General features: G+C 47.2%; 1 pseudogene across 1 annotated transcript; it reads right to left on the minus strand.

Annotated features, from left to right (window-relative positions):
* Window positions 1–5382: 5382 nt before the first annotated feature.
* LOC149356832 (uncharacterized) lies at window positions 5383–8558 on the minus strand (annotated as a pseudogene). Its single transcript, XR_016291699.1, has 3 exons — window positions 8264–8558; window positions 7787–7870; window positions 5383–6050 (listed from the first exon to the last, which is right to left on the minus strand). The product of XR_016291699.1 is annotated as an uncharacterized LOC149356832 (transcript).
* Between the last annotated feature and the right edge of the window lie 1168 nt (window positions 8559–9726).

Genomic DNA, 9726 nt, shown 5'->3' on the forward strand with positions numbered 1-9726 from the left:
GACCAGTGTGCACACGTGCTCCAAAAATTGCCACAAACTTGCCCAGTCTTTCACATTCTGTTCACTGTTCACAATTGCATGCCTAAAACAAAACTTTTCGAAGTAGTCATGGCTTCAATGAACAATTGTGCTTGGCCAAAGCACGTCGGACACTTTCACCAGACGAGCTCACTGCGTTGCTCACACAAACAGGATGCGGAAGCTCCCCGGCTGCTGCTTCAGCACTTCACTGTGTGTTGCACTGATCACGCATGTGCTCGCATACATTGTGAAGGATGCAACAAGCTCGCACAATGCTGCTGACATTTTCGATATGACACTCAATCATCTTCAAGACCCTAAATCTAGCCTTCAATCTCCCAAAGGCATTCTCAACGACATGCCTTCCTTTTGAGAGAGTGTAATTGAACGCTTGCACTGTTGGGTTGCTTGCACTCATGTAGGGGAAAGGCTTCATCAAGTGACGCTTGATGAAGCCTTTCCCCTACACAGAGGAGGACCGCTCCTATTGGCGTCCCGTCAATAATTTGACTTGGTAGAGTGAATAGATCACTTCCCACTACGTCCGGTAGTATCGAGCCTCTGTACACTGCTGCGTCATGATTGCGCCCTGGAGACCCTACATTAATGAACATAAACTTGTAGTTGTGGTCTACAACAGCAAGCAAAATTATGCTATACCAGCCCTTGTAGTTCTAATAGTTCTGCGCATTTTCTTTTGGTGGCGAGACTTTTATATGGCAACCATCCAGCGCGCCAAAGCCCTGCGGAAAGCCTGTGCAGGCTTCGAACTGTCGCACGTGGTCTCTAAAATTGTTCAGTAACGGAAACCGCACAACTTGGGGGCTCGAGAACATCTACGACAACGTCACAAAACTTTTGGAAGATCAGGTTCACGGATGGCCGACTCACGCCGAAAAGATGCGCCACAGTCCTTTCCTCTGCCGACGTGGCGAGTCTGTACAGCGAGAGGGCGACGCGCTGGTGTGGGGGTATGCAAGCTGGCATGTTCGTATCCTCCCGTGTTAGTGAGGGACACGAGCTCATGATGTAGGCAAATGTGGAACGGGTCACGCGAAAGTTGGCCTTGAAATCTTCATTTGACAACGTCGGCACGGTGGTGTCGTACCAAGACGGTAGTCTGGAAAGCATCCACACACTCCTTTGCCTGGCAGACATTACGGCATGGATCCGGCTGGCGCAACTTAAAGATGGCCGCCACCAGCCAGCCTACAGTACCAATGTTGCCAGACTGCGTGCGTCCGAAAGTGCAGCCGAGTTTGACGACCACAGTGTTGCTGTCAGTGACCGCGCGGCGTCCACCCCTCACTTCCTCCTCTCCACCTTCTTCCTCATATACCGTGTTGGAGACTACGTAACGGGCGCGCCCGCTCCCTCCGTTCCCTTTCAGATACCGCGTTGGGCGCGCTCGCTCTCTCCGTCCCCTTTCAGATATTGTGTTGTTCGCCACGTAATGGGCGCGCCCGACTCACGGCCCCCTATCAGATACCGCGTTGGCCGCGCTTGCTCTCTCCATCCCGTTTGAGCGCGCCTGACTCACGGCCGTGTCCGGCTGGCGTAATTCTAGAACGCTTCCGACCGCCTTGGGAGCTCAGAATTTCGGCTCAACTGCTCTGCCGCGACTGAAACACTGCCTATTCGCGGCCGCTATAGTCGGCATGCATACGTGTCCGACTGGCGGATGCCGCGAATAGGCAGTGTTTCATTCGTGGCAGAGCAGTTGAGCCGAAATTCTGAGCTCCCAAGGCGGTCGGAAGCGTTCTAGAATTATGCAACGCCAGCCGGACACGTATGCATGCCGACCATAGCGGCCGCGAATAGGCAGTTTCAGTAGTGGCAGAGCAGTTGAGCTGAAATTCTGAGCTCCCAAGGCAGTTGGAAGCGTTCTAGAATTATGCAACGCCAGCCAGACACGGCCGTGAGTCGGACGCGCTCAAAGGGGATGGAGAGAGCGAGCGCGCCCAACGCGGTATCTGAAAGGGAACGGAGAGAGCGGGCGTGCCCGTTACGTAGCCACCAACACGGTATATGAGGAAGAAGGTGGAGAGGAGGAAGTGGAGGTGGACGCCGCGCGGTCGCTGACAGCAACACTGTGGTCGTCAAACTCGGCGGCACTTTCGGACGCACACAGTGGGCCTCTTCGATTTTCCACGCTCGGGCAGCCCGCTGGCTGCCCGAGAATTGGCTCCTGACAGGAAGTCGCATCATGGTCACGTGAACTGGCAGCCACCGGAAACCGTGATCGCGCGTCCGCATCGTCTGCTGCGTCTTCTGCTGCGTCGTCTGCTGATCACGTTCACTTTCATCATGACTAGCGAAGAGATAGCTGCCCTTGCTGCGCTCACCGATGCTGTTGACCGGAGCGAGCCCGTTGACAGCGATGACGACGACGGTGACGACTTCGTCGTGCTTCTCCTGGCGGCGCATTTAGAGAGGCAGGACCGTCACAGGGTTCCGCTGTACGTGGAGCGAGTCGTGCCCACATATATGGAATTTGAGTTCAAGAAACTGTTTCGGATATCAAGAAACTTGTGCGCAGAATTGAGTGGGGAATTTGAGGCGTCGCCGTTCTATCCGGCAGGATGTCGTGGGCGGCGCCAGATATCTGCACAGAAAACCATGCTGATCGCCCTCACGTACATCGGGACTCAGATGGCGATGTACCAGATCGCGGACAAATTCGACGTGAGTGAGTCGACGGTGCACGCTGCAATATGTCGGATCTTAGATTTTTTATTCTCTATAAGTGAAAGAGAAATTTGCTGGCCAGATAGAGACGAGCTACAGCGCAACAAAGCAGCTTTCTGCCAGCTCGACCGTCGCGGACGAGGGCTGCCGGACGTCATCGGGGCGATCGACGGATGCCACGTCCGCATTGCTCGACCCTCGGAGTCTGAAGAAAGCTATTACAACCGAAAAAAGTTCCATTCGATTGTGCTCCAGGGGGTCTGCAACGCGGACATGGTTTTCATTGACGTATTCATCGGCTTCCCCGGCAGCGCGCACGACTCTCGAATCCTCCGCGAGAGCTTCCTCTTCAAAGACGGTGCATCCAAATGCGAAGGTGAGTTAAAAACTTCTTATTGTTACATCACTAATGCGTGTTTAATGCATTTATGATGCACGGATCGAGAGTTAAGAAAACGGAAAACGGTGCGCGCATATATATGCAAGATCGACCAATCGATCGTCATGCGATCGTTTCCGTTAACTTTAACGAAGCTGAACTGTGATCAACAGCTATAGATAGTGATGCTCGCAATTACGAGTTTAAAAATGTAGTGCATACGCTACAGCCGGTCATATACACAGGATGTTTTTTTGTTAATTTTTATTCCTTGCATGTGAATTCGCGCAGGAGGATACCTTTTGGGCGACGCTGCGTATCCGCTGCTGCCGTGGCTGCTGCCCCCGTACCGCCAATCCACGACCAACTGGCAGCCTTGGATGACGGCATTCAACAATGCTCACAGTCGGCAGCGGGTTGTGGTGGAGGCAAGCTTCAGCCTGCTGAAGGCGCGGTTTCAGCGGCTCCTCTACATCGACGTCGCAAGAATAAGCCAGGCAGTGCACACCGTGCTGGCAGCTTGCGTGCTGCACAACAAGGCGAGGAGGTGCGGCGACGCAATGGACGTTTTGGAAGAGGTGGACACCGGGGCCAACGTGTCGCCAACCGAGCCTGCCGACGACGAGGAAGAGTGTGCAGTATTGGCTGCATCTTTGCGCGACAGCGTGGCCCAGAGCCTGTAATCGTGCACTCTCCCACCTGCTTTCATTTGCTTTTTTTTTGTTGCTTGAGTTTTATAGTTTGGGTTTCCGTCACTTTTCATTACGTTTAAAGATAAAATTGAGGCTGCATATGTATAATTCATCATGCATGCCCATGCATTGCTTCAAAATTTATAGTACTCATTTCAAATCATATGTGTGTATATATAATGAAAGCAAAGAAATTCTTTGCTTTCATGTTCCAACAAATATGTTGTAGTCGTCTCTTGGGACTATATAATTGAAGCAGTGCAATTGGCACGATTAATGCCTTGCGGCCTTTCTATCTTTTCTTTAAACGCAGCAGAGTGGCCGGTCTTCTTACATTTTTGCCAAGAGTTTGTATTGTCCTTTTCATTTCTGTACTTTCGTATTTGCAATTTCTAAGTTTTTTTTACAATAAAAAATTTATTATGCACATTGCTGATAGATTATGCTGTGAAGAATGGTGTATTGTTAATTGCAACAGCACTTTAATTAAACATTAATTGCGGCTGTCCTTTCTTACTTCATATCAAATCAGATGTGGCTTTACCTCATCACAATATCCGAGGTGTTGATTTGCTAATGAGAGAATCTGCTGGTTTCTGTTGCTTTATTTGTCCCAGAAGGAATAGGTTTTCTTTTAGTATATGGTCCTAGTAGGGCATCAACTAATTTTGTGCTGGGCCCTCCTTCTTCCCTACTGGGAACTTCTGGTTCTGAAGTGGGATCTGCTGCTCCTACTGAGAACTTTTGCTACTGCTTGTCAGCTGCACAGACTGCTTAATGTTGCAAATAATATGGGCACACAAAATGATGTCTATATGTGTGAAGTTCATGAAATAAATTTGTGTGCAAATCATGCAAAGTCGCCTTTCATTTTGCCTTCATACATGCCTGCATTCTGTCCCCTGAACAGTAAAGAGGCATTGCCTAAACTGCTGGAAGGAGGGTGTGTACGTGATAGAGAAATTTTACAGTTATGCTCTACAAGTAATCCGAAGGTATATTAAATGAAACACTAAGAGATCTATAACATGGTTGTAGAATATATGGAAAGATAAAGCACTAGGTAAATTTAAACTACACACATGTAATTGAGGATAAGAGATGAATTTACAACTGTGTGTATGCACGCACACATGCAGCCAATTAATTAGTGGAAATATATAGAACTGAACAGAATGAAACAGAGAAGCAATTAATGGAAGTTATAAAAATGTCAACTGCTGACTAGACAGAATAACAGAAAACATTAAAAACTCTGCATTAGTTAGGAGCCTTAGAGAATGACGTGAGGAAGAGATTCATTGCTTCAACCACCCACTTCAGTGCTGCACTCCTCGTCTAGTCAGCAGCAATCTTTCTTTCTTCGGTGGCCGTCCGCTCTTGTCTGTTAGCTTCAATCGCCACAAGATGGTTGACAGCGTGTTCAAATATGCATTCTGTCCCCTGAACAGTAGAGCAAGTGTGCAAGCTAAACTCCTGGAAGGATGGTGTGTGCTAGAGAAATTTTATACCAGTATGCTGTGGAAATTTTGCTGCCCTCCAGGTTATCAGTGTACACGGAAATGAGTGATCAGAATGTGCATTACATATCAAACACACAGATCTTGTTCTAAAATTTATTAAAGTATATATATAGTACATAATGAAGTGCAACCAAGGATGAGAGATGAATGTACAATTGTGTAGTGTACGGACACACACTCATACATAACTTTGTGGAAATATATGGAACTGAATACAAACATAAAAGCAACTGTGAATAAAAATTATAAAAATAAGAGCTGACTAAACAAAAAAGAAAACATTAAAACTATGCATTATAGTAAGGAGGGCTTGGAGATTGGCTTGGAGAACGGATTGGGGAATGGATTGGGGAATGAATTGGGGCATGTATTGGAGAACAGCCTGAGATAAGCACCTGCCGCTCAAGTGCTGCAGCCACCCGCTCAAGAGCCGCAGTCCTCCTCTCTTCAGCTGCAAGCTTTCTCTGTTCAATGGCCATGCGCTCCCTGTGCCGCTGCTGTCTATTAGCTTCAGCCACCTCTAGATGGCCGACAGCATTCTCGAGCACTGCTCGAGAAGTATCGGTCCTGGGCCTCTTCCTGGCCGGGCCTGGTTGCTGTTGCAGGGGACTTGGGGGCTGCGAGTCTCCAGCAGTGCTGCCCCTGCTCGTGCTTGGCTGTGAGCTGCCGGGAATTGGGCTCGCTGTGGCATCTCCAGTTACTCTGCTGGGGCCGGGCTGGGGGATGGCTGCACGTTCAGCCTGAATACTGGTGGCAAAATAATGCGACATCATTATGCATGCCTTGCACTAAAAAAGCAGGGCCTTTTAGTGCATATGTATAATCTCTACACAAAGGGCACTATCATTCATTTAGTCATTTAATTTGCAGCAACAAGTCAGTTTGGAGCATGTTTTAAACTTTTTAGGGCACAGGAATTAACATGCATCAAAGGCTTTTCAATTTCAATTTCAGATTCTTATGCCATTTTGTTGAAAAAGGTCTACCCCACTGAATGAATCTGTCTAGTTTACCCTTGTGCCGTAAGCAGCCATTGAAAACAAATAGAAGCAACTTTATCATGCTGACACCACCTGTTTACATGTTATGTTTACAAAGAAGCTGGAGCACAGAATTTTATGAGAAGTGCAAACTAAGTGTAATAGCTTTAATGTCCTTCCAAATGTATCAAGATCCATTTAAAAAAAAATGAGAGCATTTCTGAATGGTGACAGATGACACACTATAGCTCAAAACATGTGCAAACATGTGTTCATGTGCCAGTGGACTGCTGTGCTGTGTGTGTACTGGGCCACTATACTTCATATGTTGGCCACATACACACAGACAAATTTTTCAATGCATATGGCCTTCCATATGCCCTTAAACCAGGTGTGTTGATGTTTACTGCCTGCTATATCATCCCGTGTGAGGTTCAGTGAGTTCCCTACACACCCCCTTGTTTTTCTGAAGGCACTTCCTTAATTGGTAGCGGAATTTTTTTCACATCTAACTTGTGGATGAAGCTACTCGGAATGTGGTTGAGAATGCGCCATAAATTTGTGGCAGTTCAGTTATTTTATTAGTAGGAATTAGATAGGTACTCATGTCTTAGTTTATATTTCTTCATTATTTTGTAGTTATTGAGTGAACAGTTGGAATGTGCGAAGTGCCTGTGCTTGTACGTATTCAGCCGATTGTGTGCAGCCATAAGTTGTGTTACCTGTCAGTGTCATGCAAATCGTCATGGCTGATATCAAAGCTCTGATATGTATACGTACCTTCCACGTGTGTGTACAATGTTCAGCATGCACCCGACTTCTTTGTGTGTGTTTAATTATTGACTTGATCTGTTGTGTCTACAGCATAGGTGCGCGTTTTGCAGAGTTTCCATGTCTGCGATATGTGACCGGTGTTGAACAGTGACAGTTTTTTTTTGTACGACTAATTAGTTCGCGCTATTCCACAGTTTCTGGACACATTTCATGTAGTCCTTGTTCTTTAGTTTTGTCTGCAAATAAATATATGACTTGTATCCTAGCGCACAGCAAATCAATTGTTGACATTCTTTGTAATGAGTGCTGAAGTCATGAGCCTTTCTAGTTCTACATGACACATCAAGAAACAAATAAAAACTGAAAAATGACTACCACTACTCCTCTTCCCTCAACATCCCCCTGATTTTATTCCTGGGGAAACCCCTGATGATGTTTGATTTCAAATATGTTTTGCACAACATGCACAGTCTTTTCCGAAAGTAACCAAGCAACTGGGTTTGTTCCTTAGGCATGTAGTGGAGCACAGTATATGGCAACTCTAAAACCCTAAATCGGTAAGGAGAGCCATTCCTCACTATTTGAGGCCATTTGGTGTGTAGTGGTGCCATAAGCTAGGGCTCCAGTATATGGCTTGAGAGGCAAACCCCATTGACTAGTTACTTTTGGCAAATGTTGTGCATGCATATTTTCTGTCGCAATTGTTGAATACAGAAAAAATTTACTCACTCTTGGGTGCTCCGCACCAATCCTGGCCCCAGCAGGTAGGGCGGGTTGATGCTGTGGGTTTTTTCAAAAATTTCAGCAAGCTCCCTGAGGACAAAAAAATGTAGGATCCATTTGACACATATATGACATCACTTATATGCAGCCAAGCATGCTATTCCACGCATACCTTCAGTGGGACAAGACACATGCATAGCCCATAACCACGACATGCATAAGTTGCTGTGTGATCTATCACACCTTCACATTACAACAGGAATTACATCATTTAGACAAAAGATGTCCAAAATTGGTACAGCTATTCTGCTGCACATTCTACCTGGACCAAAAAAGTAAAAAAAAATGCCACAAAATTCTTCACAGGCTTGTGGAATGACTAAACTGCTTCAGGGGCTTATGTCACACATGCATATATCAGCTAGAAAAACATAATAAGTTTTCCATTCAGTAGACTCTACCGAGATCATAAATAATACTTACTCTTCAAAGTCGCATGTTCTCCGGTCCGTCCCTGATCGGCTGTTATGTTGACGCACAGTTTTGTATTTTTTCTCAAGACCCCTCCACTTATTTTCAATTTGCGAATAGGTTAAATGACATCCGAATTTTGAATTCACCGAATCGGTCAAATGTTCCCAGAGGTGTCTTTTAGTTTTTAGGCGCATGGAGGGGTCTGTTTTGAAATTTTTAAATTCTTCGATCAGGAACTGAACTTTGGCTCGAGACCACAACTCCTCGGGATCGGTGGTAGGTGGGGCAGGGGCTGCCGGCGCATTCAGCCAAAGTTGCACGTTGTCTGCAACCAAAGGTAAGCATGTATGTTGCGCACTACATGCATTAAATATTGCACATTGAAAGAATATATACAGGCACGTACCTGTCGTCACATAAAGGCGCTGGTTTCCGTGGACTATGGGTGCACCGGTGTCATCGACTGCTTCAAAAATTTCGGTCTCCACACCTGCCAGGAGGATTCTCAGTGGCGCGGCCATCCTATCTCCTCCGAAATGAACGTATGAAGTGAACGTCGGAAGGGAGCTGACGTATAAATAAGGGACGAAGGAAGATACAAAAGATAGAGAATTGAGATTCATAGACATACGCAGACTGCCAAAGAAACATAATAAGATACCACCCGTAAGCTTGCACCAACACAGGCGCATGCACGCATGTCTGCACCAAAGAGATGCCGCACGGGTGCCGCGCAGAGCTGGATGCCGAAACGCGGTCCGAAGCACAGGCATCAGAACGATATCGCTCAACCTGCAAGAGACGAACCAAAGATACGTTGTTACCGGAAGAAAGCTATAGATAAGACGCCGCAAACGACGAATTAGACACCACATGTACTACAGCCAGCAGCAAGGCGCTACAACGCCGGCATGCACATCAGAGGGATGCGCCGACGCGCGCGTGCATATGTGCTGCAATAAAACGCGAGCCGAAAACAACTCCATGAGCTCACGAAAGATAACGGATGCATCGATGCATTCGTTATCTCTCTACGAGACGCTCGGAGCGCGCGCATGCCGATACGATCGAGTCGAAGCCGTCGGAGCCACGAAGCACGCGCGGTGCGAACGAAACAGGCGTCGGGACTCGGCAGCGATCGCCGAGCCTGTAGGCGAAAAAAAAGCAAAGATAACACCACGAGATAGACGCGCCGCGCGCAAACGAAAAGATAAATAAGCGCGCGCGCTAACGAGTTTTAGAGAGATACGCCGACACGCGCTAGTACGTATGTTTAGATAAAATGCTGCCCGAAACCAACTCAGCAGCGAAAGTAATCATGAGAGATAACGCCACCCCCTTTGAGACGCCACGCATAACTGCCGTGCGGCCAGCGCTGCCATCGTCGTCGTCCGAAGGACAAATCAATCGGGAGTGGTCGCTGAACCTGCAATACACGAAGCAAAGATATATACGGCTGATACAAGAATAGA

This window comes from Amblyomma mixtum, chromosome 3 (genome assembly GCF_055824585.1).
Source record: "Amblyomma mixtum isolate Tamu chromosome 3, ASM5582458v1, whole genome shotgun sequence".
Classification (NCBI taxonomy): Eukaryota; Metazoa; Arthropoda; class Arachnida; order Ixodida; family Ixodidae; genus Amblyomma; species Amblyomma mixtum.